Source organism: Bos javanicus, chromosome 13 (assembly GCF_032452875.1).
Source record: "Bos javanicus breed banteng chromosome 13, ARS-OSU_banteng_1.0, whole genome shotgun sequence".
Lineage (NCBI taxonomy): Eukaryota > Metazoa > Chordata > Mammalia > Artiodactyla > Bovidae > Bos > Bos javanicus.
Genome location: NC_083880.1, coordinates 1,085,341 through 1,109,038, shown reverse-complemented (window position 1 = coordinate 1,109,038; position 23,698 = coordinate 1,085,341). Strand labels below are relative to the sequence as shown.

Here is a 23,698-nt window from a genome sequence, read left to right as displayed (position 1 = left end):
TTAGAAATCAAATTCACATATATATGTACATAATAGAAGTTTTCTAGGGAATCCAATGTACGAAAACAAAACAAGCTTCAATGTTTGCATGATTATCTACATAATTTGGTGAAATTCTTTAGGAAATAAACAATATTGGAGCTGGAATTTCCCCATATGATTCAATACACTGGGTAAATTATCTGTTAAAATGTATATAGATCACTGTGGAAATTTTTAAAACTACCTACATTCATAAAAAAGAAAAATCATTATGCCAAAACCTGAATATAGGCACTATTAACATGCTAGTGTATTTCTTCTATATTGGTTTTCTTCGAAAAGTTCATAAACATATACATATATTTCATTATTTTAAATTAAGGGCAAACTAATTAGTTAAGAGGACAAGAAAACAGATGCAGACAAGAACTATAATCTCTGTGTCAGGTGCTGTGCACATTCCTCATAGGTCTAACCACATGAATCTTCTGATAACTTTATAAGACAGGCACGGTGTTACCTCTGTTTTAAAGATGAGGAAGCAGAAGGTGTTAAATAATAGGCTTGTATTCTCTAAGGGAACATTTCATACAAAGATGGGCAAAATACAGGGCAGAAATGGCAAGGAACTAACAAAAGCAGAAGAGATTAAGACGAGGTGGCAAGAATATACAGAACTATACAAAAAAGATCTTAATGACCTGGATAACCACAACGGTGTGGTCACTCACCTAGAGCCAGACATCCTGGAGTGCAAAGTCAGGTGGGCCTTAGGAAGCATTACTACAAATAAAGTTAGTTGAGATAATGGAATTCTAGCAGAGCTATTTCAAATCCTAAAAGATGATGCTGTGAAAGTGCTGCACTCAATATGCCAGCAAATTTGGAAAACTCAGCAATGGCCACAGGACTGGAAAAGGTCAGTTTTCATTCCAATCCCAGAGAAAGGCAATGCCAAAGAATGCTCAAAGTACCACACAGTTCACTTCAGTTCAGTCGCTCAGTAATATCTGATTCTTTGCTACCCCATGGACTGCCACACACCAGGTTTCCCTGTCCATCACCAACTCCCGGAGCTTGTTCAAACTCATGTCCATCAATTCAGTGATGCCATCCAATCATTTCATCCTCTGTTGTCCCCTTTTCCTCCTGCCTTCAATTTTTTCCAGCATCAGGGTCTTTTCCAAAGAGTCAGTTCTTCACGTAAGGTGGCCAAAGTATTGGAGTTTCAGCTTCAGCATCAATCCCTCCAATGATTTCCTTTAGGATGGACTGGTTGGATCTCCTTGCAGTCCAAGGGACTCTCAAGAGTCTTCTCCAATACCACACCTCAAAAGCATCAATTCTTTGGTGCTCAGCTTTCCTTATGGTCAAACTTTCACATCCATACATGATTACTGGAAAAATCATACCTTTGACTAGATGGACCTTTGTTGGCAAGGTAATGTCGCTTTTTAATATGCTGTCTATGTTGGTCATAGCTTTTCTTCCAAGGGGCAAGCATCTTTTAATTTCATGGCTGCAGTCACCATCTGCAGTGATTTTGGAGCCCCCCAAAATAAAGTCTGACACCGTTCCACTGTTTCCCCATCTATTTGCCAGGAAGTGATGGGACCAGATGCCAAGATCTTAGTTTTTTGAATGTTGAGTTTTAAGCTCATTTCACATGCTAGTAAGGTAATGCTCAAAGTCCTTTAAGCTAGGCTTTAGCAGTACATGAACGAGAACTTCCAGATATACAAGATAGATTTAGAAAAGGCATAGGAACCAGAGATCAAATTGCCAACATCTGTTGGATCATAGAAAAAGCAAGGGAATATCAAAAATCATCCACCACTGCTTCACAGACTATTATTATTTTCTTGGTCTCCAAAATCACTGCAGATGGTAACTGCAGCCACAAAATTAAAAGATACTTGCTTGCTCCTTGGAAGAAAAACTATGACAAGTATAGTGTATCAAAAAGCAGAGATAACACTTCATCAACAAAGATCCATGTAGTCAAAGCTATGGTTTCTCCAGTAGTCATGTACAGATGTGAGAGTTGGACCATAAAGAAAGCTGAGTGTCAAAGAATTGATGCTTTTCAACTGTGGTGTTGGAGAAGACTCTTGCGAGTACCTTGGACTGCAAGGAGATCTAACCAGTCCATCCTAAAGGAAATCAATCCTGGGTGTTCATTGGAAGGACTGATGTTGAAGCTGAAACTCCAACACTTTGGCCACCTGATGTGAAGAGCTGACTCATTTGTAAAGACCCTGATGCTGGGAAAGATTGGAGTCAGGAGGAGAAGGGGATGACAGAGGATGAGATGGTTGGATGGCTTCACCGACTCAATTGTCATGAGTTTGAGTAAACTCTGGGAGTTGTTGAAGAACAGGGAAGCCTAGCGGGCTGCAGTCCATGGGGTCACAAAGAGTCGGACATGACTGAGCGACTGAAAAACAACAACATGGTTAGAAAAGCTGATGAGTATGAGACTAAGAAATTTGTCTCAGCTGCCATGCTTGGTAGTGGCACAGCTAGAAACAGACTGTAACAAAGCTGTCATTTTTACAGTGTGATTTCAGCTACTTAGATTAAAGTACTAATATGCTTCAAGGTGTAAAGCTTCCCCAAATTAAGTATCATTGTATTGAGGATGTCTTATCTACTACCTGCAGATTTACACTACACTTAACTTTAAAACTGAACAAGATAATAAATCCAAACATCTTTAAAATATAAGAACATTTGGTAATGGAAGCCTAGCATTTCTGTCATTGCAATTTTAAGAAATATTTATTTGTTTACTTTGGTTGAGTCACAGTTGTTGCACGTAGGCTCTCTAAGTTGTGGCATGCAGGCTTAGCTGCCCCACGTCATGTGGGATCTTCGTTCCTTGACCATGGATTGAACCTGTGTCCCCTGCACTGCACGGTGGATGCCCAACCACTGAACTACCGTGGAAGTCCCATATGTCACTATAATTTTTTAATAAAATTTCCTTCAGAATTTATAGGTATTTCAAATAATTATGCTATACACCTAAAACTAATAACATGTTATATGTCAATTATACATCAATAAAATAAAAATAATAAATTTCCAATTTGGTATATTTTTACAGCAACTATCTGTTAGATTTCTGTCAATGGACACACAAACTCTGTTGCCAAGATGGTTGAGAAAATCTGACTATACCCTACATCAAGTTTTCCTAGTTGTTACTATCTTATAAGTTGCAACTAAAGAACCAATGGGCTTCATTGGTGGCTCAAATTGTAAAGAATATGCCTGCAGTGTGGGAGATCTATGTTTGATCCCTGCGTTGGGAAGATCCCTTGCAGAAGGGAATGGCAACCCACTCCAGTATTCTTGCCTGGAAAATCCCATGGACAGAGGAGCTTGGCGAGCTACAGTTCATGGGGTCACAAAGACTTGGAAACAACTGAGCGAATGACACACACACGGACACAAAGAACAAATACTGATGCATTTTTTTGAACTAACATGCATACTTTAGTGAAATTTTCTCAATTTTTATCTACTTTTTTTTTTTTAATCTGTTCCAGGATTCCACCCAGGATACTAGATAATCTTCAGCCTATAAGTCTCCATAGTGTACTCTACTGTGCCTGTTTCTTAGATTTTCCTTTTTGTTGATGACTTTCAGTTTAGAGTACTGTTCAGGCATTTTGAAAAATATGTTTTGTTGATGTTTGGCTCATGACTGGACTGAAATTGTCAATTTTAAGGAGAAAGACCACTAGCTAAAGTGTCACCTTTATGACATCATATAAAGGTTACATACAGCATAAAGTGAAGAGGAACTAAAGAGCCTCTTAACGAAGGTGAAAGAGGAGAGTGAAAAAGTTGGCTTAAAACTCAACATTCATAAAACTAAGATCATGGCATCTGGTCCCACCACTTCATGGCAAAAGATGGGGAAAAAAATGGAAATAGTGACAGATGTTATTTTCTTGGGCTCCAAAATCACTGCAGACAGTGACTGCAGCCATGAAATCAAAAGAAGACACTTGCTCCTTGGAAGAAAAGCTACGACAAACCTATACAGCATATTAAAAAGCAGAGACATCACTTCACTAATGAAAATCTGTATAGTCAAAACTATGGTTTTTCCAGTAGCCATGTATGGATGTGAGATTTGGACCATAAAGCAGGCAGAGCACCGAAGAATTGATGCTTTCGAACACTGGTGCTGGAGAAGACTCTTGAGAGTCCCTTGGACAGCAAGGAGATCAAACCAGTCAATCCTTAAGGAAATAAATCCTGAGTATTCATTGGAAGGACTTATGCTTCTTTGGCCACCTGATGCGAAGAGCCAACTCATCAGAAAAGACCGTCATGCTGGGAAAGCTTGAGGGCAGGACGAGAAAGGGGATATAGGATAAGATGGTTGGATGGCATCACCGACTTAAAAAGACATGAATTTGAGCAAACTCCGGGAGACAGTGAGGAACAGGGAAACCTGGCATGCTGCAGTCCAGGGGGGGTCTCAAGAGTCAGACACAGCTGAGTGACTACAGAACAACAGTCATCAATCTGATTCAGTGCTGATATCCTGACCCTGACTACTTTGAGGCAGTGGTTGGTGGGTTGCCCTAACGTAAAGTTTCTCTTTCTCCTCCTTTCCATAGTTTTCTCTTTGGAATGCAGGCAACATGTGAAGCCCACACTTACAGTCTTAATATTCTACCATATTAAGGGATCATTATTTACATCAGTTATTTGGACTCTTCTCTATGGGAGAATTTTCTATTATTATCTATTATTTCCCATTTTAAAATTTTATTCAATCATATAGTTATATACTCACAGAAATTTATTTAATACATTGGGTTATAAGCCAATATTACATTATTTATTTTCTTGCTCACATGGTTCCAGCATAACCTTCGGGAGCTATTTCAGATTGCTCTAGTGTTCCTTTGATACACCCTCATTGTTTAATTTTTTGACTACTTACTTTATGGACTCAGAAATGAGCCAAGCTTATCATGTCAATTCTCTGTCACAGCTCCAGGATCAGCCACCTCTCCACGGAGCCCTGTTCTTATTATTAGAGAATGGCATTAGAAACCAAGTTCTGCGAACTTGATGTTCTTATTGCTTCTGGGGAGTATTATTGCTCCTAAGTTTTGTTAGGGGGCAGAGCTTGAGAATATATGTGTGTATGTGTATACATATAAATACATATGTGTTGTTCTGGTGGTTGTTTAGTCACTAAGTTGTGCCGGACTCTTGGCAACCACATGGATAGTAGCCCACCAGGTTCCTCTGTCCATGGAATTTCCCAGGCAGGAATACTGGAGTGGGTTACCATTTCCTTCTCCAGAGGATCTTCCCAGCCATGGGATCAAACCCATGTCTCCTGAAATGGCAGGTGGATTCTTTTACCACACACACACACACACACATACACTTGTGTGAAAGTGAAGTCGCTCAGTTGTGTCCAATTCATTGCGACCCCATGGACTGTAGCCTACCAGGCTCCTCCATCCATGGGATTTTTCAGGAAAGAGTACTGGAGTGGGTTGCCATTTCCTTCTCCAGAGGATCGTCCCAATTTACATTTATATAAAACACTTACATATATATATATATATATATATATATATACACTTGTTTATGTACACATATCTATATTATTTACCTATTATCATGTGTATCTTTGTTAAGCTGAACATGGATTCATACCAATGTCTCATTCTAATATCACAAGATTCATTCTACCTTTTAGCCGTTGGCTATCTGTAACAAATAAAATATTAGGAGATTATGGACTGAAAGTTAATGGCTCAACGGTAAAGAATCTGCATGCAATGCAGGGGACACAGGACATGCAAACTCGATCCCTGGGTCAAGAAGATCCCCTGGAGAAGGCAATGGTAATCCACTCCAGTATTGTTGCCTGGATAATCCATGGACAGAGGAGTCTGGTGCTCTACAGTCCACAGGACTGCAGAGTCGGACACGACTGAGCAAACACATGTGATGCAATGGACTTAAAGTTAAGAAAACAACCTTCTTAAGAGCTATTAGAGGCAGAAACTGAATCTTGATTCTTTACTTAGTTACCAGTCTATTATTTTCCCACTCTAGAACATCATATCATTTATCCTAAGTTCTCACCATGCAATACCATAGTCCAACAATTCATCAAAGCACTCTTAATAAAAGGATTTTTAAAAGAATGTATAGCCCAGTGAAGCTGATCCTCACACAGAACTGCTGCAAATTCTTGCTTTTTCTGGGAATTCACAATGAAGTTAATACAACCAAACTATAGGACTTGAGTAGCCTTACTTTTTGTATTTTATCTATTTTCTAGTGCTTCTTCAGTGAGCTTTCTTTCTAAAAAGGCTTTCTGCTTGACAGGCTTTGTGTAGATGGAATGACCTTTTGCCGTGTGGGAATACTGGAAGGCAAATGTCAACTTGGGAAAATAAATAAGACCTGGTCTCTATTCACAAGGAGATAAAACATAGTAACTTGCTTTCTGTTGATTCTTAAGGCATAAAGCTTGTCCTAAAATAATGTGTTGAAAACACTTAATATAAGGCAATTTTCTCCTGCATGAACATATATACCCTATGCTATGACCGTGGCTATCGTGTGAAATAATGCCACCTTATTCCTGCACACAACCTTAATGTTAGGCTTGTACCTTAGTAACTTGAATTAATTTATGTTTTCATTTCTAAACATTAGAGTTCACCAAAGAAAGACAAAAGCAGCTGTTCCCACTATGGTCTTCATTGACTTTAAACTGCACATTTAGGACATTTAGTTTCTGCAATTACTCTGTATTTGTGCTTTCTTAAATTGAAGCAATAGAACATATAAGAATAACTAAGGTGAATTTGTGGCAACATGGGTGAACCTTGAAGGTATTACGCTAAGTACAGTAAATGAGACAGCGGAAGTCAAGCACTGTATGTGATCTCACTTGTATTTGTAATCTAAAACAACAACAACAACACAAAAGCCCGACTTAGAAAAAGTGATCCGATGTGTGCTCACCAGAGGTGGGTGGTGGTGCTGGGAGGTGGATGACATGGGTAAAGAGGGTCAGATATACAAACCTCCAGTTATAAAATAACTAAGTCATGGGATTATTGCAGAGGATAGTTAATAGTGTTGTATTGCACATTTGCAAGTTGCTAAGAGATTATCTCTTAAAAGTTCTCATAACAAGAAAAATATTCTGTAGCTACATGTGGTGATGAATGTTAAAAAGACTTATTGCGATGATCATTTCACAATACATACAAATATTAAGCTAATATGTTTATATCAATTATATCTCAATTTAAAAAAAGAATAGATAAGGTGAATTTGTAACTCATGCTACAAAGGAAGGACTTGACTTAAGCCTCCAAATCCTCCATCACACTTACAGTCACTGATGTGTTGATAAATGTTAAAAAACATATATCAAAAAAAAAAGGGCCCTGATTAGTAGTGTCTGTCAATTCTAGAACTGTAAATACTTTGGTGGCCAATTTCAAGCTATCAACACGAGGCACAGATTTGAGCACTGATATGCAATAGTGATCCATTATATAGCATTTCCACTATCTAGATATTATAATTGTAAATAACACTGAGAGCATAGATAATAATAAAAATAAGCAGGACATGGTAGGGGTATTCAGTAATTTTACTTTTTTTTTTATTTAGTAAATTTGCCTACATTCAAGGTAATGCATTTTCTTTAAAGTTGATACAATTTAATAGCTTCTGAAAGCTAAGACTTGCTCTTTAAGAAATACCACTAGTAAAGACTAGTATTTCAGGGGAAGGGTAATTAAAAGCATATATATTTCTTAACTTGGGGTACAGTTGCTTTACAATGTTGTGTTAGTTTCTGCTGAACAATGAAGTGAAAGAGCTCTAAGCATAATATATCCCCTCCTTCTTGGACCTCCCTCCTGCCCCACCCTCCCCCCAACCATCTAGGTTGCCACAGAACACTACGAACAAAGCCAGTGGACATGATGGAATTCCAGTTGAGCTATTTTATATCTTGAAAGATGATGCTGTGAAAGTGCTGCACTCAATATGCCAGCAGATGCGGAAAACTCAGCAGTGGCCACAGGACTGGAAAAGGTCAGTTTTCATTTTGATCCCAAAGAAAGGCAATGCCAAAGAATGCTCAAACTACCGCACAATTGCACTCATCTCACACGCTAGTAAAGTAATGCTCAAAATTCTCCAAGCCAGGCTTCAGCAATACGTGAATTGTGAACTTTCAGATGTTCAAGCTGGTTTTAGAAAAGGCAGAGGAACCAGAGACCAAATTGCCAACATCCGCTGGATCATCGAAAAAGCAAGAGAGCTCCAGAAAAGCATCTATTTCTGCTTTATTGGCTATGCCAAAGCCTTTGACTGTGTGGATCACAATAAACTGTGGAAAATTCTGAAAGAGATGAGAATACCAGACCACCTGACCTGCCTCTTGAGAAACCTATATGCAGGTCAGGAAGCAACAGTTAGAACTGGACATGCAACAACAGACTGGTTCCAAATAGGAAAGTCAGAACTGGACATGGAACAACAGGCTGGTTCCAAATAGGAAAAGGAGTACATCAAGGCTGTATATTGTCACCCTGCTTATTTGACTTATATGCAGAGTACATCATGAGAAACGCTGGGCTGGAAGAAGCACAAGCTGGAATCAAGATTGCCGGGAGAAATACCAATAACCTCAGATATGCAGATGACACCACTCTAAAGGAAGAAAGTGAAGAAGAACTAAAGAGCCTCTTGATGAAAGTAAAAGAGGAGAGTGAAAAAGTTGGCTTAAAGCTCAACATTCAGAAAATGAAGATCATGGCATCTGGTCCCATCACTTCATGGGAAATAGATGGGGAAACAGTGGAAACAGTGTCAGACTTTATTTTTTGGGCTCCAAAATCACTGCAGATGGTGACTGCAGCCATGGAATTAAAAGACGCTTATTCCTTGGAAGAAAAGTTATGACCAACCTAGATAGCATATTCAAAAGCAGAGACATTACTTTGCCAACAAAGGTCCATCTAGTCAAGGCTATGGTTTTTCCAGTGGTCATGTATGGACGTGAGAGTTGGACTGTGAAGAAAGCTGAGAGCCAAAGAATTGATGCTTTTGAACTGTGGTGTTGGAAAAGACTCTTGAGAGTTCCTTGGACTGCAAGGATATCCACCCAGTCCATCCTAAAGGAGATCAGCCCTGGGTGTTCTTTGAAAGGAATAATGCTAAAGCTGAAACTTCAGTACTTTGGCCACCTCATGTGAAGAGTTGACTCATTGCAAAAGACTCTGATGCTGGGAGGGATTGGGGGCAGGAGGAAAAGGGGACGACAGAGGATGAGATGGCTGGACGGCATCACCAACTCGATGGACGTGAGTTTGAGTAAACTCCGGGAGTTGGTGATGGACAGGGAGGCCTATCGTGCTGTGATTCATGGGGTCACAAAGAGTTGGACACGACTGAGCAACTGAAGTGAACTGAACTGAAGACTTCTTAGATTTTCTTTCTATAATACACATTTTCTTATCGTGCAGAGTATTCAAAAGGAAAGGGAAATAAGTAACAAGTGACTTTAATTGATCACGAAGATTAATTGTCTAAAGCTTTGAAATAAACAGTGTGATGAGGAATAAATTCAAATATCTAACAGCAAAGTCATAGAATACTCAAACTCCCTTCTATGATTGGATGTTTGCAGAATCTTATGCATTGTCTTGCTCACACATTTTTATGGAAAGGCAAAGTATGTCTTGAACAACACTAAGAGACTTAAATGGATGGTATTGGGGGTGGAAGGGAAGTCCAAGAGGAAGGGCATATACATATACAAAAAAAACTGATTCACTTCATTGTACAACTAAAACTAATCTTTACAACTTTATTGTTGTAAAGCAACTATATCCCAATTTAAAAAAATGTACTAAAAGATACAGGTGCTGTGGAGAAGACTGTCATGTGTATGATAAACTGAGGATTAATAATCTGTCAAAACATTTTAACTTCCCAAAGAGCTTAATACCTTGCTTCTGGGAGGAATAAGGTAAAAAGCAAAGAAGGATGATAACAGAAAATAATCCTGGGAATTGTCCTTTTGTCCACGGGACGTACAAGGCAAAATCGGGGTTGGTTAAAACCATTCAGGAGAGACGAGACCTAGGAATGTTATGATTCCATATCTTGATTGAACACAATAGGAACCTGATGGCAACTGGTTTCATGCCCACAGATACTTCCCCGAAATAAAAACTTATGCCAACAAACTCTTAGCACAGAGTATTCTTTCCATAAAATCATAAAACTCATTGCTTTTAATGATGGCAGACTGGCAATATTCCTTAAACTAAAATTTGTCTGCAAAGAAAACAACAATTTTACTCGTACAAAATGAATATTGCCCTTTTCACTTATTAAAAACAGGTAAAAAGTAGAAAACTTCTGTTCATACGTAAATATCTATGAGACCAAAATCAGCCTGATTTATAAGTCAAAGTTCAGGATGGATTCTGAACAACAAATGAAATTATAGACAATCTCTGGCTCTCAATTAATGAAAAAGAAATTATTCTAATTTGCAATAGAATGGACATCCAAATTAAGAAAAATGAGCTACTTGTGTCTCATCCCCACAGAGATGCAGTCTCCAAATGATCTTGAATGAGCACTGGCAGACTGTTTCTAGGTGCTGAATAAAATTATCCTTCAAAAATGAGTCCTGATTGACCTCTGGACCTAGATTGGCCACCGCAGCAACGCACCCCTGTCTCCTTTTCAAACATCTATTGAGATTCCACTTAAATGCTATGTTTGCAGTGCAGCCTTGCCTGTTTTCTCCCACTCTTGTCATCTCAGTTCCCAGCCCCAAAGGACAAAATTAAATTCGTGTTATCCCTGAATGCTTTCTTTGCCTTCCTATTTTATCACTTTCCACATCTGAATTTGAATTATAGACATCTGTATACTACCTGCTGCTTTCTTGTTTCAAGTATAAGAACTATGAGAGCAAGGACTTTGTTTCATTTCTTTTTTTATATCATTTGGGACAAATCATAGGGATGTTCCAGTGGGAGGTGTTTAAAATTTTTATTGAATTGTGTATGTGTGTGTGTGTGTGTTAGTTGCTCAGCCATGTCCTACTCTTTGTGACCCCATAAACTGTAGCTCACCAGGCTCCTCTGTCCATGGAATTCTCCAAGCAAGAATACTAGAGTGGTAGCCATTCCCTTCATCTAGAGATCTTCTTGACCAAGAGATCCAACCCAGGTCTCTTGCATTGCAGGCGGATTCTTTACCACCCGAGCCACCAAAGAAGCCCTTATTGAATTAGACAGTTCTAATTCAAAGAGTTTAGAATCTAGTGAAATATTGTATACAACATTGATTAATTTTTTTCCCAGCAATAAAGGGAGGAGAACTTTATCAAATCATCAAAATACATACTTAAGTTCAAATATAAAAAAAAAATAGACATAAAATTTAAAAATGAGGAGACAACAATTTCATTTGTTACATATGGTGTGGCTATATACATGTTAGAAAGAAAAACATCAAGTGAAAAAGACTGAAAATAGTTCTGTGAAGTTCCTGGATATGCAACAATACACCCCAAATCAGTTTTTCTTCATTAAATACAAGGCACTTAGAAATATGAATGAAAGCTCTACTTAGAACAGCATCAAAGTGATGGAATATCCAAGAAAACAACTTAAATGTGTACGTTCTATGGGCCCCCCGCCTCTGGGATCTAATGCCTGAAGATTTGAGGTGGAATTGATGTGATAATAATGGAAATAAACTACACAATGAGTGGAATGCACCTGAACCATCCTGAAACCACCACCCTGCACTTGCGGAAAAACTGTCTCTACAAAACCAGTCCCTGGTGCCAGAAAGATCAGAGACCACTGAATGAAGCCTTGAGAACATTAAGAAGGCATGTAACAGACAACCGGAATAAAAATACAGACATGCTCTACTTGAATGGAAACACTCAGTATGCTAAATATATAAACTGCTACTGTATTAATCTAAACACTTTAGTAATACCAATAAGTAATCTTTACTGATGGCTTAAGTGATAAAGAATCTGCCTGGAATACAGGAGACTCAGGTTCAATCTCTGGGTCAGGAAGATCCACTGGAGAAGGAAAGGGCAACCCACTCCAGTATTCTTGCCTAAAAAGTTCCATAAACAGAGGAGTCTGGTGGACTACAGTCCATGGGGTCGCAAAAGAGTTGGACATGACTGAGTGCAGATGCAGACTAGACCAGAATAAATAATCAACGGGAATTTTAGGAAAATAATATAAATTGATCTTGAAATTCATATGAAAATAAAATAAGTGAAAAAAAACTTAATGAAGTAGGACTATCTCCATTAAATAATAATATGTATTAGAAAGCTACAAAAATTAAAACACTTCAGTATTAGTCTAAACTATATAGAAAGTTCAAAGATACCAAAATATAGAGAGGCTTTCAGAATATAATCAGGATAGCATTTAAAACCAGTGAGAAAAAGAGAGATTATACAATAATTAATGTTGGACAACAAGGTAGCCATGTAGAGTTCAATAATATTGATACTGTAGTAGACATTACGAGGTCAGTAATACAGTAAGTTCCCTGTAGCTTATACAAATGAGTTCTGTTTCAGTTCGCTTGTAAGTCCGACAAAGTCAGCTTAGGTACCCAACTAACACAATTGTCTACATAGTCCTGTACTGTAACAGGTTTATAATAATTTTCACACAAATAATACATAAAAAACAAACACAAGAATAAAGAAAACATTTTTAACTTTACAGTACAGTGCCTTGCAAAGTATAACAGCTGGCACACAGGGGCTGGCACTGAGTGAACAGGCAGGAAGAGTTTCCGACCAGAGGAGGGGGAGGAGGCGGGAGATGGTGGAGCTGAGAGGTCAGCAGCAATAGGATGTGAAGTAAGCTGGGGTTTCACTCACATCCGACACTGATGACATAGGTTCTGCTGGATTCAATCGCATCTACCCCTTTGAAACAATGATCCAGTGACGTCGAGGTTGCTGCTGCTAAGTCGCTTCAGTCGTGTCCGACTCTGTGCGACCCCATAGACGGCAGCCCATCAGGCTCCACCGTCCCTGAGATTCTCCAGGCAAGAACACTGGAGTGGGTTGCCATTTCCTTCTCCAATGCATGAAAGGGAAAAGTGAAAGTGAAGTCGCTCAGTCGTGTCCGACTCTTAGCGACTCCATGGACTGCAGCCCACCAGGCTCCTCCGTCCATGGGATGTTCCAGGCAAGAGTACTGGAGTGGGGTGCCATTGCCTTCTCCGGATGTTGAGGTAGCAGCTCTTTTTTCATCTTGTCATAGATGACACAGTAGCAGTGGACTGCATTCTGAATGGCTGCTGCAACCTTTGTGTGTTGTTCTAAGTTTGGGTCCTGTGCCACAAAATCTAACAATGCCTCCTCAAATAAAGAAAATCCCCTTGCCATTTCCTGTACCATGAATCTCTTCAGTGCTTCAGTTACTTCTCCCTCTTGTCTCTCTTCTTCCTTTCTCTGGGCTCCAATTCCATCAGGTCTTCATTCGTCAGTTCCTCACATTGCACAAGTTCAGTGAAGTTGTCCTCTTGGAGGTCTAGCTCCAGCTTCTCACTGGGAGTCACTAAGCTGCTGAAGACTTCTTTGGACTCCTCATCAATCTTTGCAAATCCCTGAAACTCATGAACAAACTGTGGGCAAAGGTTCTTACAAACTCCAGTCATGGTGATGGCCATAACTTCACACCAAGCAAAGCCAATGTTTTTTATAGCCTTGTAGATGTTACAGTCCTTCCAAAATTGTTGCAAGGCTATTCCTGATCTGTCGCTCACCTTTACTGACTGATGAAAAGTATGACATAAATAATATTTCTCAAAAGTCACTATAATTCCCTGGTCCATAGTTTGGCTGAGCAATGTAGCATTGGGTGTTAGATGTACTACTTTGACATTGGAATGAAAGTCGGCCATGTGTAGGGAGTGTGGCCCATTTGTCAGGCAGCAAAAGAATGTTGAATAGGATGCTCTATTCCAAGCAATATTTCTCTGTCTCTGGGATAAAGTGGTGGAAAAACCAGTCTTGGAAAATGGCCTCTGTAACCGAGGCTTTGGGGTTACTCTTCCACACAATAGGAAAATAGCCCATGGCTATATTTTTAAGGGTTTTTGGGTTCTCTGAATGATAAACTAAGACAGGCTTCAGTTTTACATTGCCAGAAGCGCTGCCACCAAACAGCAGATTGAGCTTATCCTTTGCTGCTCATACCCTCCCATCAACTTTTCCTCCTTACTGATATAGAATAACTTTGGTCTGGCACCCTCTTTCAGTACAGTCTTGTCTCACCACATTAAAAATACGCTTGGGTAAATACATGCCTTCATCAAAAATTTCTTGAAGCATTTCAGGAAATTCCCGGGCAGCTACCATATCTGCACCTGCTGTCTTGCCACTTTTACATAATGAAGTCTGGTTCTAGCCTTGAACTGATGAAACCTGCATGGCTCATATTAAAAGATGCACACTCTGATTCTTCACCATGTTTCTTCTTCAAGTCTTTGTAAACGCTTTTAGCTTTCTCTTGAATCAGCATTAAGCTGAACGATACTCACCAGTGACGCTGATTCTGCCTCCCCACACTGAGAAGCTTCTCCATCTCCTCCATCCTTTTCCATGATTCTTCAGTATTATTACTGACATAATCAGCACGGAAAACTTCACATGCTCCATGATTTTGTCCTTGTTCTTTAGAATCATGCCAATGGTTGAAAGATTTATTTTATGAGAACAAGTACAGCCTACCATCTTTTTGCCTCACTTCAATCTCTCAATTATTTTCACTTTTTTATATTATTTTTATTGAAGGATAGTTGTTTTACAGAATTTTGCTGTTTCCTGTCAAACCTCAACGTGAATCAGCCATAGGTACACATATTGCTTAGCAGTACCAGTTACATCACTGCTGTTTTTATGCTTCCTTCTGGACATCCTGGGCTTGAAATAAAGATACTGCACTACTGTGTTGTGTACAGTGCTGCAAAGTAGACGAAAGCACAACCACTTGTACAGCATGCACGCACGTGATGTTTTGCGTGAGACGCATGAACTAACTTACGTGATTGGACATGCCAACACAAGGTCAGATCTTTGAAAATCAGCAACTTGAAGGTTTGTACATACTGGACTTACTGTATTTGGTCTTCCCTTCTTCTCTGGGCATATTGGAAACTATACTGCCCAGTCCCCATGCAGTTGAGCTGGGCCATGTGACTAGATCTGGCCAATGAAATGTGAGTAGAGGGAATATGGGTCACTTCTGGGCTGACCCATTGAAGTCTCTGTTGATTCCACAGCTGCTTCTCATCTCCTTACCCAGCAAAAGTAAAGGCCTTCTGTTGAGATGGCAGAGCTCAAAATATAAGTAGCCTATATTGCTAAGGGTAGTTTGGAAGGTTTCAGACCTCCAGCAAACAGAGGAAGTAAGAAATTTCTGATGTGCTAGTCCACTGACATTGAGCAGTTGCTTGTTTTCAGGGACTACCTTAGCCTATCCTGACTAATGAAGATCCCTTTGTCACTGTCATAAAATAAGGTCCAGATGGCTTTTAAAGGTACAATCATAAAAAATTAAAACATAAAAAGATCAGAATAAATCACAAAATTATCTTTATTATTTTATAATGGATGACTCTTACAAGTAGCACTCTAAATTGGAAGCTCACAAAGAAAATGATTAACAAATCTGATGACCAAAAAAATCTGGAAAGCAAAAATTCCACAAAATCAAATTAAAAAGTTGGAAATAACACATGACAGACAGCTCTTAACATATCAAAATATAAAGCAATTTTAAAAAAAGTAAATAATCCATTGGAAAATGGGCAAAGGTTCAGTTCAGTTCAGTCACTCAGTCATGTCCAACTATCTGCGACCCCATGGACTGCAGCATGCCAGGCTTTCCTGTCCATCATCAACTCCAGGAGCTTACTCAAACTCAATCCATAGAGTTGGGCAAAGGTTATAAGAAGAAATACAAATATACTGCATAGAAGAAAAAGTTCTTCACTCATCATGGGAGAAACACAAATTTTAATAATAAAGAGCTATCAGTGTTTCATCTATCATATTTACAAAAACCAAAAAAGGTTAGTAAAACACTATTAACAATGTAAATAAATAGGTAATTTGAATGTTATTGATGGAAGTATAAATCGATCCAATTTCAAAAGCAAATTGGTAATACGTTTTATAATTTAAAATACATGTGGATACAAGAATTTCAGTTGTAGGAAATTCAAATGTACCCATATTATATCCCAAAATATATTCAATAAATCCATATTGAAGCATTATTTGGAGCAGCAGAAACTTATAAATAATAAAATACTTATTAAGAAGTAACTCAAAAAATAAATGCTGGTGCATCTATAAAATAAAATAGAGTTTTGAATGAAGTAGATATATGGCATAATTTCTGAGACATATTGTTGGAGTTAAATAGCATTTGATAGTATGCCATCATTTATATAGAGTTTAATGTTTTTAATTGGGCTGGTAAATGCATAGATTTCCTGGGCAGTAGGGTGTGGCAGTGGGGGGGTAGTGGTGGGAAGGAAATAAGTATGAACTGCTGCTTCTGGGAAGGGAGCAGAAGAAATAAGGGTAGAATGTATACTTTTTAATGATAACCTTTAACATTGTTAGAATTTATTTTTTTAGTTAGAGGCATGTATTGCTTTTTTTCCAAGAATAAAAACAATTTAAATACATTAAGCTAGACCAATTCTCCTGTTATTCAAATGACTAATAACATTTGAATGCTCACATCTCAAAGGTTATAAATGGTAAGAATGGTTATGTTCCTGGTGATCACTGTTAAGAAAAATTCTGACTCAAATAGACAGGTCACAGACCTGTCTACTTCTATTAATCTTTGAAAAGAAAAGTTAGTCAACCTGGAACATCATTTTAACTGGTAGAATGGGAAACTGACAGCTCTCACCTTCCTTAGATGAAAATCCAATCAGAAAATGTGACATTTTCACCTACATAATGCAGCTCCAGTACTTCCCTCGGCCACCACAAGCAAAAGGGCATGTAAAAAAGACTTTATGTAAGATTTGTAGTCCATAAAGTTGACAGACTTAAAAAGCACAGGGCAGATGCAGCATTAATCTGCTCCCACGTGTTTTATGGCTATTTAAAGGGCCTGCCAACATGAATAATGCACAGGAGTTATTTTTACATAAAACATGCTCAAAAATTATACAACGGACAACTCGAGGATGGCGTAGTTTTCTAAAAGTCAAAACTGTAAGGCAGAAAACCACACATGTTTTCTTGTTTTGGTTTCTTGCATCTTGTGGTTAAATTTACAAGATGTCAATATCAATTGCTTATCTGATAATGATTTTGTTTTTGATTTCTAGGGATTTAAAAAATAAAATAAAAAAAATTAAACATTTTTAAGTTAGCAAAGTCATGTCATAACTACATAAAATACATAAAACAAACAAGAATTGCCTCAGGGCAAGATAATTTTTCTATGAGAAGTTTAAAGTAAAGGAGAGATTAGTATTGAGAGCAAAATTCAGCAGACATATGGGTTGATTAAAAAAAAAGTATAACTTCCTTTTTTTTGTTGTCATTTTGGAGTAATATTTCACTTTCCCCTTGTAGAACCCAAGTTTACTGAACAGTGAAATAGAATATAGTCCAGAAATAGGCTCAGGCACATGTCAAAAGATTAATATATGGAAAGAGTAGAACTTCAACTCACTAGGACAAAAGTTAGACAGCTAAATAAATTGTGTAAAAAATGGACTTTATAATAAATGGTGTTGGCACAAGTGCACAACAAACTGAAAAAAGATACAACGCGATTCTTAAATGGTATTGAAAAACCTTGACACCAGATTAACGCAAAAGATGGACTTAAAAAAAGAGTGTTGTATGGCAGTTCTATTTCCAGTTTTTTAAGGAATCTCCACACTTTTCTCCATACTGGCCGTACCAGTTTGCATTCCCACCAACAGTGTAAGAGGGTTCCGAGAATAGCATTGAAACATGTATATTACCTTATGTGAAATAGATCACCAGTGCAAGTTCGATGCATGAAACAGGGCACTCAAAGCTGGTGCACTGGGATAACCCAGAGGGACGGGGTAGGGAGGGAGGTGGAAGAGGGATTCGGGATGGGGGCCCATGTGCATCTGTGGCTGATTCATGTCGAAGCATGGCAAAAACCACCACAATATTGTAAAGTAATTAGCCTCCAATTAAAATAAGTTACTTAATTTAAAATTTAAAAAATAGCGTTTTAACAAAAGGATATCAAGTTGGAAGAAGATAAAATTGGATCCATACCTCAAACAGTACAACATAAAAGATTTTTAGATGATCCAAGATCTAAACGAAAAAACACAAAACCACACTAGGAGAAAACTACAGGTGAATGTTTTTAGATACAGAAAAAGACTTTCTGTGACTCAAAATCCAAAGGCAATAAAATAAAAATTTAACAAGTTGACTACATAAAAATAACAAGTGAAGACTTACTTGCATGGCAGAAAATCATAAGCAATATCAAAAGGCAAAAGATAAAGCAGGAGAACATTTTTGCAGCTTTATGATAGATAGAGGTAACTATCTTAAGGAACTGTAAGAAAAAACTAAGGAGGCTAAAAAAGCAGGTAGAAAAATGCAAAATATATGAACAGAAGTTGACAGAAAAAATAAATATGGTTCTTAAACACATGAAAGAATGCTTAATTTCAAGCAGAGTAAGAAAAATGCAAGTTAAAACTGTATTAATAACATATCTTATCAAACTGACAAAAATATACAACTTAACAATAGACCTTGTGTTAAGGCTGAGAGTAAGGGGGGGAAGATATTCTTATACATTACAGGGGGAATAAAAGCAAATGAAACAAAGCAAAAATCCTATGAAGGAGAGCTTAGCAAAATAATCAATCCTAGGAATTTATCCTGAAACTAAACCTCTGCATATGTATGGCAAGACATACATGAAGTTTTGCGTGCTTGTTGGTTTTGTTTTTGAAATTGCAGCTTCATACAGTAAACTACTGGAAACAACCTCCATGCTCATCCACAGAAGACCAGTTGAGTAAACTACAGTACCCCATGCAGTGGAGTAATATACTGTTGTATACAGGGACGAGAAAGACCCCAGGACCAACAGAGAGGGCCCTCCTTGCTTGTACACCAGCGGGTGTGGGTACCCACAGGGCGCCCTTAGGGAACAGAACTGCCACTGTGAGAAAGAAGACACACGCACGTGGACCGAAAGAAAACGAACTCCATGATAACAGGTGTGATCAGATGTATCTGAACGAGTAATTCCACTGCTAGGACTACAATTTAAGGAAATAACAATAAAGACACAAAATAATAGAGGTTTGTTTCAGAGTTATTTATAACAGATATAAAATGGAAATTGTGTAATTATTACATAGTGAATTGATGGTAAATATTTCCCATTTCAGTGGATTATTATTCAGCCATAAAAGTGATAAGTATGAAAAGTATTTAGCACCATGTCTGTGCTTACCTTGTCACGTTAAATAAAAGAACTTTACTGTGTCATGTATGCAAATACATAGATGAACAGAGTGTGATCTTTTGGAAGATAAACACATGATTGGGTTTTTCTTTTAACATTTTTGGAATTATTCAAGCTTTAATGTAACTTAAGTTTTTTTTTTTTTTAATACATTTTTGTAATAGCTTCAGTGTTGCCAAAATTGAAGACCGAATCTCCTTCCATCACTCTCTCTAGCTTGTTCTTAAACTATTCCTTATGCAAGTTCTCATTGTTGGTGACTGAGTCTTTATTAAGGCAATAATTTAGAACTGGCTTCTAAAATAATTGGCTTTCTCTCCTCACTCAGAGCCAAGAGGATTTATTTAGAGTCAAGGCAGCATAATTCTAGTGTTTCAGTGCACTGCTAGAATTAATGGCGCATGAATTTTTTGCCTCATGCAACTAATAGCAACAAATTCTATTAAAGCAATATGTTTTGTTATGATTAAAGAAAATATTGTGATGGACTTTGATTCACCAGTCTGAATTTCTGCCCTTGAGTTAACCAGACCACAACTTATTCACTGTGGCAAAGACACCATCAACGTAAGTCAAGTAACAGCCCTGAACTTCCTGCTCCTCCCTGCCTCCAAGACTGCATGGTTTTGATACATTATTTATCATTTAACATCTTGTTGCCAGATAAGCTAGCTCAATTTACAAAGACAAGGCCTGGTTCAGCACAACATATTACTTTTCTCTTGCCACTTCATATTTTCTCAATTCATAATCTCAAATTGGGCATGGATATTGGTAAATTAAAACCAAAACATTTTAAAATCTAATTAAAAGAAGCTTGATAAATTTCTCAGTTCTTGGAGCATTTCTGAAAATTTACCTAAATAATTTGGGGTAATGTAGCAAAGCTAAGTATCAGTCAAAAAATTTACAGAGCAGAGAATCAAACTATATGATTTCTTGTAATTTATGCACCAGAATAATAATTTAATTTGCTTTTTTTTTCATGGAAAAAATAAGAGATCTTGTTGTACATCTCCACTATGCTCTACAGTATCCTTCAAACAAATTATGCGACTAAGAATTATCAACTAGAAACATGGAAATTTGAGCAGCTACCCATAAAATTAGATATCCAATCTAGTTTGCTATTATTGACACAATTTATTCTTTAACATACTTTCCAAAATATCCATCAATCATTAATTCATGAAATCTCTCATGAAATCATCTTTCTTGATGTTTTAAGAACTGTTTCTCTTTCAATATTGGGCACTGATAATTTATTTGAAAGCATCACTAACTATTAAAATGTGTAAAGAAAGAAATTTTCTTTCATTGTTCAGCTATTCCACATTCTTCGGTGTATGTGTGAGACAAAACTAACATGAGATCTTAATTTTACTTAATTTTCATCTGGTATCCATATTTGTAAGCAAAAATATATAAATGACTTCTAAAGAATCTTTAATCTTCAAATAAAATTACATGGGTATAACTAGATTAATATAGAAGTGTGTTTTCAGTACAGTTCACTTCAGTCGCTCAATTGTGTATGACTCTTTGTGACCCCATGGACTGCAGCATGCCAGGCCTCCCTGTCCATCACCAACTACCGGAGCTTACTCAAACTCATGTCTGTCGGGTCATTGATGCCGTCCAACCACCTCATCCTCTATCATCCCCTTCTCCTCCTGCCTTCAATCTTTCCCAAAATCAGGTCCTTTCAAATGAGTTATTTCTTTGAATCAGCTGCCAAAGGACTGGAATTTCAGCTACAGCATCAGTTCTTCCAGTGAATATTCAGGACTGATTTCCTTTAGGATCTCCTTGCAGTCCAAGGGACTCTCAGGAGTCTTCTTCAACACCACAGTTCAAAAGCATCAATTCTTTGGCACGCAGCTTTCTTTATAGTCCAACTCTCACATCCATAAATGACTACTGGAAAAACCATAGCTTTGACGAGACAGACCTTTGTTGGCAAAGTAATATCTCTATTTGTAATATGTTGTCTAGGTTGGTCATAGCTTTTCTTCCAAGGAGCAAGTGTCTTTTAATTTCATAGCTGCAGGCACCATGCGCACTGATTTTGGAGCCCCCCAAAATAAAGTCTGTCACTGTTTCCACTGCTTCCCCGTCTATTTGCCATGAAGTGATGGGACCAGATTCCGTGATCTTAGTTTTCTGAATGTTGAGTTTTATGTCAATTTTTCCATTCTCCTCTTTCACTTTCATCAAGAAGCTCTTTAGTTCTTCTTTGCTTTCTGCCATATGGGTGGTGTGTCTGCATATCTGAGGTTATTGATATTTTTCTCAGTAATCTTAATTCCAGCTTGTGATTGATCCAGCCTAGCGTTTCTCATGATGTAAGAGAAACGTTTCTCTGCATAGAAGTTAAATAAGCAGGGTGACAATATACTGCCTTGTTGTACTCCTTTCCCGATTTGGAACCAGTCTGTTGTTCCATGTCCATTTCTAACTGTTGCTTCCTGACCTGCATACAGGTTTCCTAAGAGGCAGATCAGGTTATTCCCATCTCTTAAAGAATTTTCCACAGTTTGAGGTAATCCACACAGTCAAAGACATTGGCATAGTCAGTAAAGCAGAAGTAGATTTTTTTCTGGAACTCTCTTGCTTTTTCGATGATCCAGCGGATGTGGCAATTTGATCTCTGGTTCCTCTGCCTTTTCTAAATCCAGCTTGCACATCTGGAAGTTCACAGTTCACATACTGTTGAAGCCTAGCTTGGGGAATTTTGAGCATTACTTTGCTAGTGTGTGAGATGAGTGCAATTGTGTGGTAGTTTGAACATTCTTGGACATTGCCTTTCTTTGGGATTGGAATGAAATATGACCTTTTCCAGTCCTGAGGCCATGGCTGAGTTTTCCAAATTTGTTGGCATATTGAGTGCAGCACTTTCACAGCATCATCTTTTAGGATTTGAAATAGTTCAGCTGGAATTCCATCACCTCCTCTAGCTTTGTTCATAGTGATGCTCTCTAAGGCCCACTTGACTTCGCATTCCAGGATGTCTGGCTCTAGGTGAGTATTCATACTATCGTGATTATCTGGGTAGTGAAGATCTTTTTCGTACAGTTCTTCTGTGTATTCTTGCCACCTCTTCTTAATATCTTCTGCTTCTGTTAGGTCCATACCGTTTCTGTCCTTTATTATATGCATTTTGCATGAAATGTTCCCTTGGTATCTCTAATTTTTTTGAAGAGATCTCTAGTCTTTCCCATTCTATTGTTTTCCTCTATTTCTTTTTTTTTTAATTTAAATTTATTTATTTATTTATTTTTATTTTTTTATTTTTTTTAATTTCAGATATACACATGCTCCCCATCCTGAAGGAGGCTAATTGCTTTATAATATTGTATTGGTTTTGCCATACATCAATATGAATCCGCCACAGGTGTACACGTGTTCCTCATTCTGAACCTCCCTCCCACATCCCTCCCTGTACCATCCCTCTGGGTCATCCCAGAGCACCAGCCCCAAGCATCCTGTATCCTGCATCGAACCTGGATTGGCGATTTGTTTCTTATATGAGAAGGCTTTCTTATCTCTCCTTGCTATTCTTTGGAACTCTGTATTCAAATTGGAATATCTTTCCTTTTCTCCTTTGCTTTTCACTTCTCTTCTTTCCACAGCTATTTGTATTGAACTCCTTATTGCCAAATTCAGACTTAAATTGAAGAAAATAGGGACAACCACTAGACCATTTATGTAGGACCTAAATCAAATCCCTTATGATTATACAGTGGAAGTGTTTTCAGAGTCTTCAATAAAAATAAACTTTTTTCAATTCCTATTTTAGACAGCAGGGATTTGCCTGTAGCAAAGATAATCATTTTAATCGAAGAACAATAATCATAATAATTGAAGAAATTAGGGAAAACCAGTAGACCATTCAGGTTTGATCTAAATCAAATCCCTTATGTTGATACAGTGGAAGTGACAAATAGATTTAAGGCATTTGATCTGATAGACAGAGTGCCTTAAGAACTATGGACAGAGGTTCATGACACTGTACAGAAGAGGCAGTGATCAAGACCATCCTCAAGAAGAAGAAATGCAAAATGGTTGTCTGAGGAGGCCTTACAAATAGCTGA

General features: G+C 37.9%; 1 protein-coding gene across 2 annotated transcripts in view; it reads right to left on the bottom strand.

Moving 5' to 3' along the window:
* PLCB1 (phospholipase C beta 1) overlaps positions 1-23,698 on the bottom strand; it is an 857,319-nt gene that overhangs the window by 536,300 nt on the left and 297,321 nt on the right. The gene's annotated exons all lie outside the window — the stretch shown is intronic.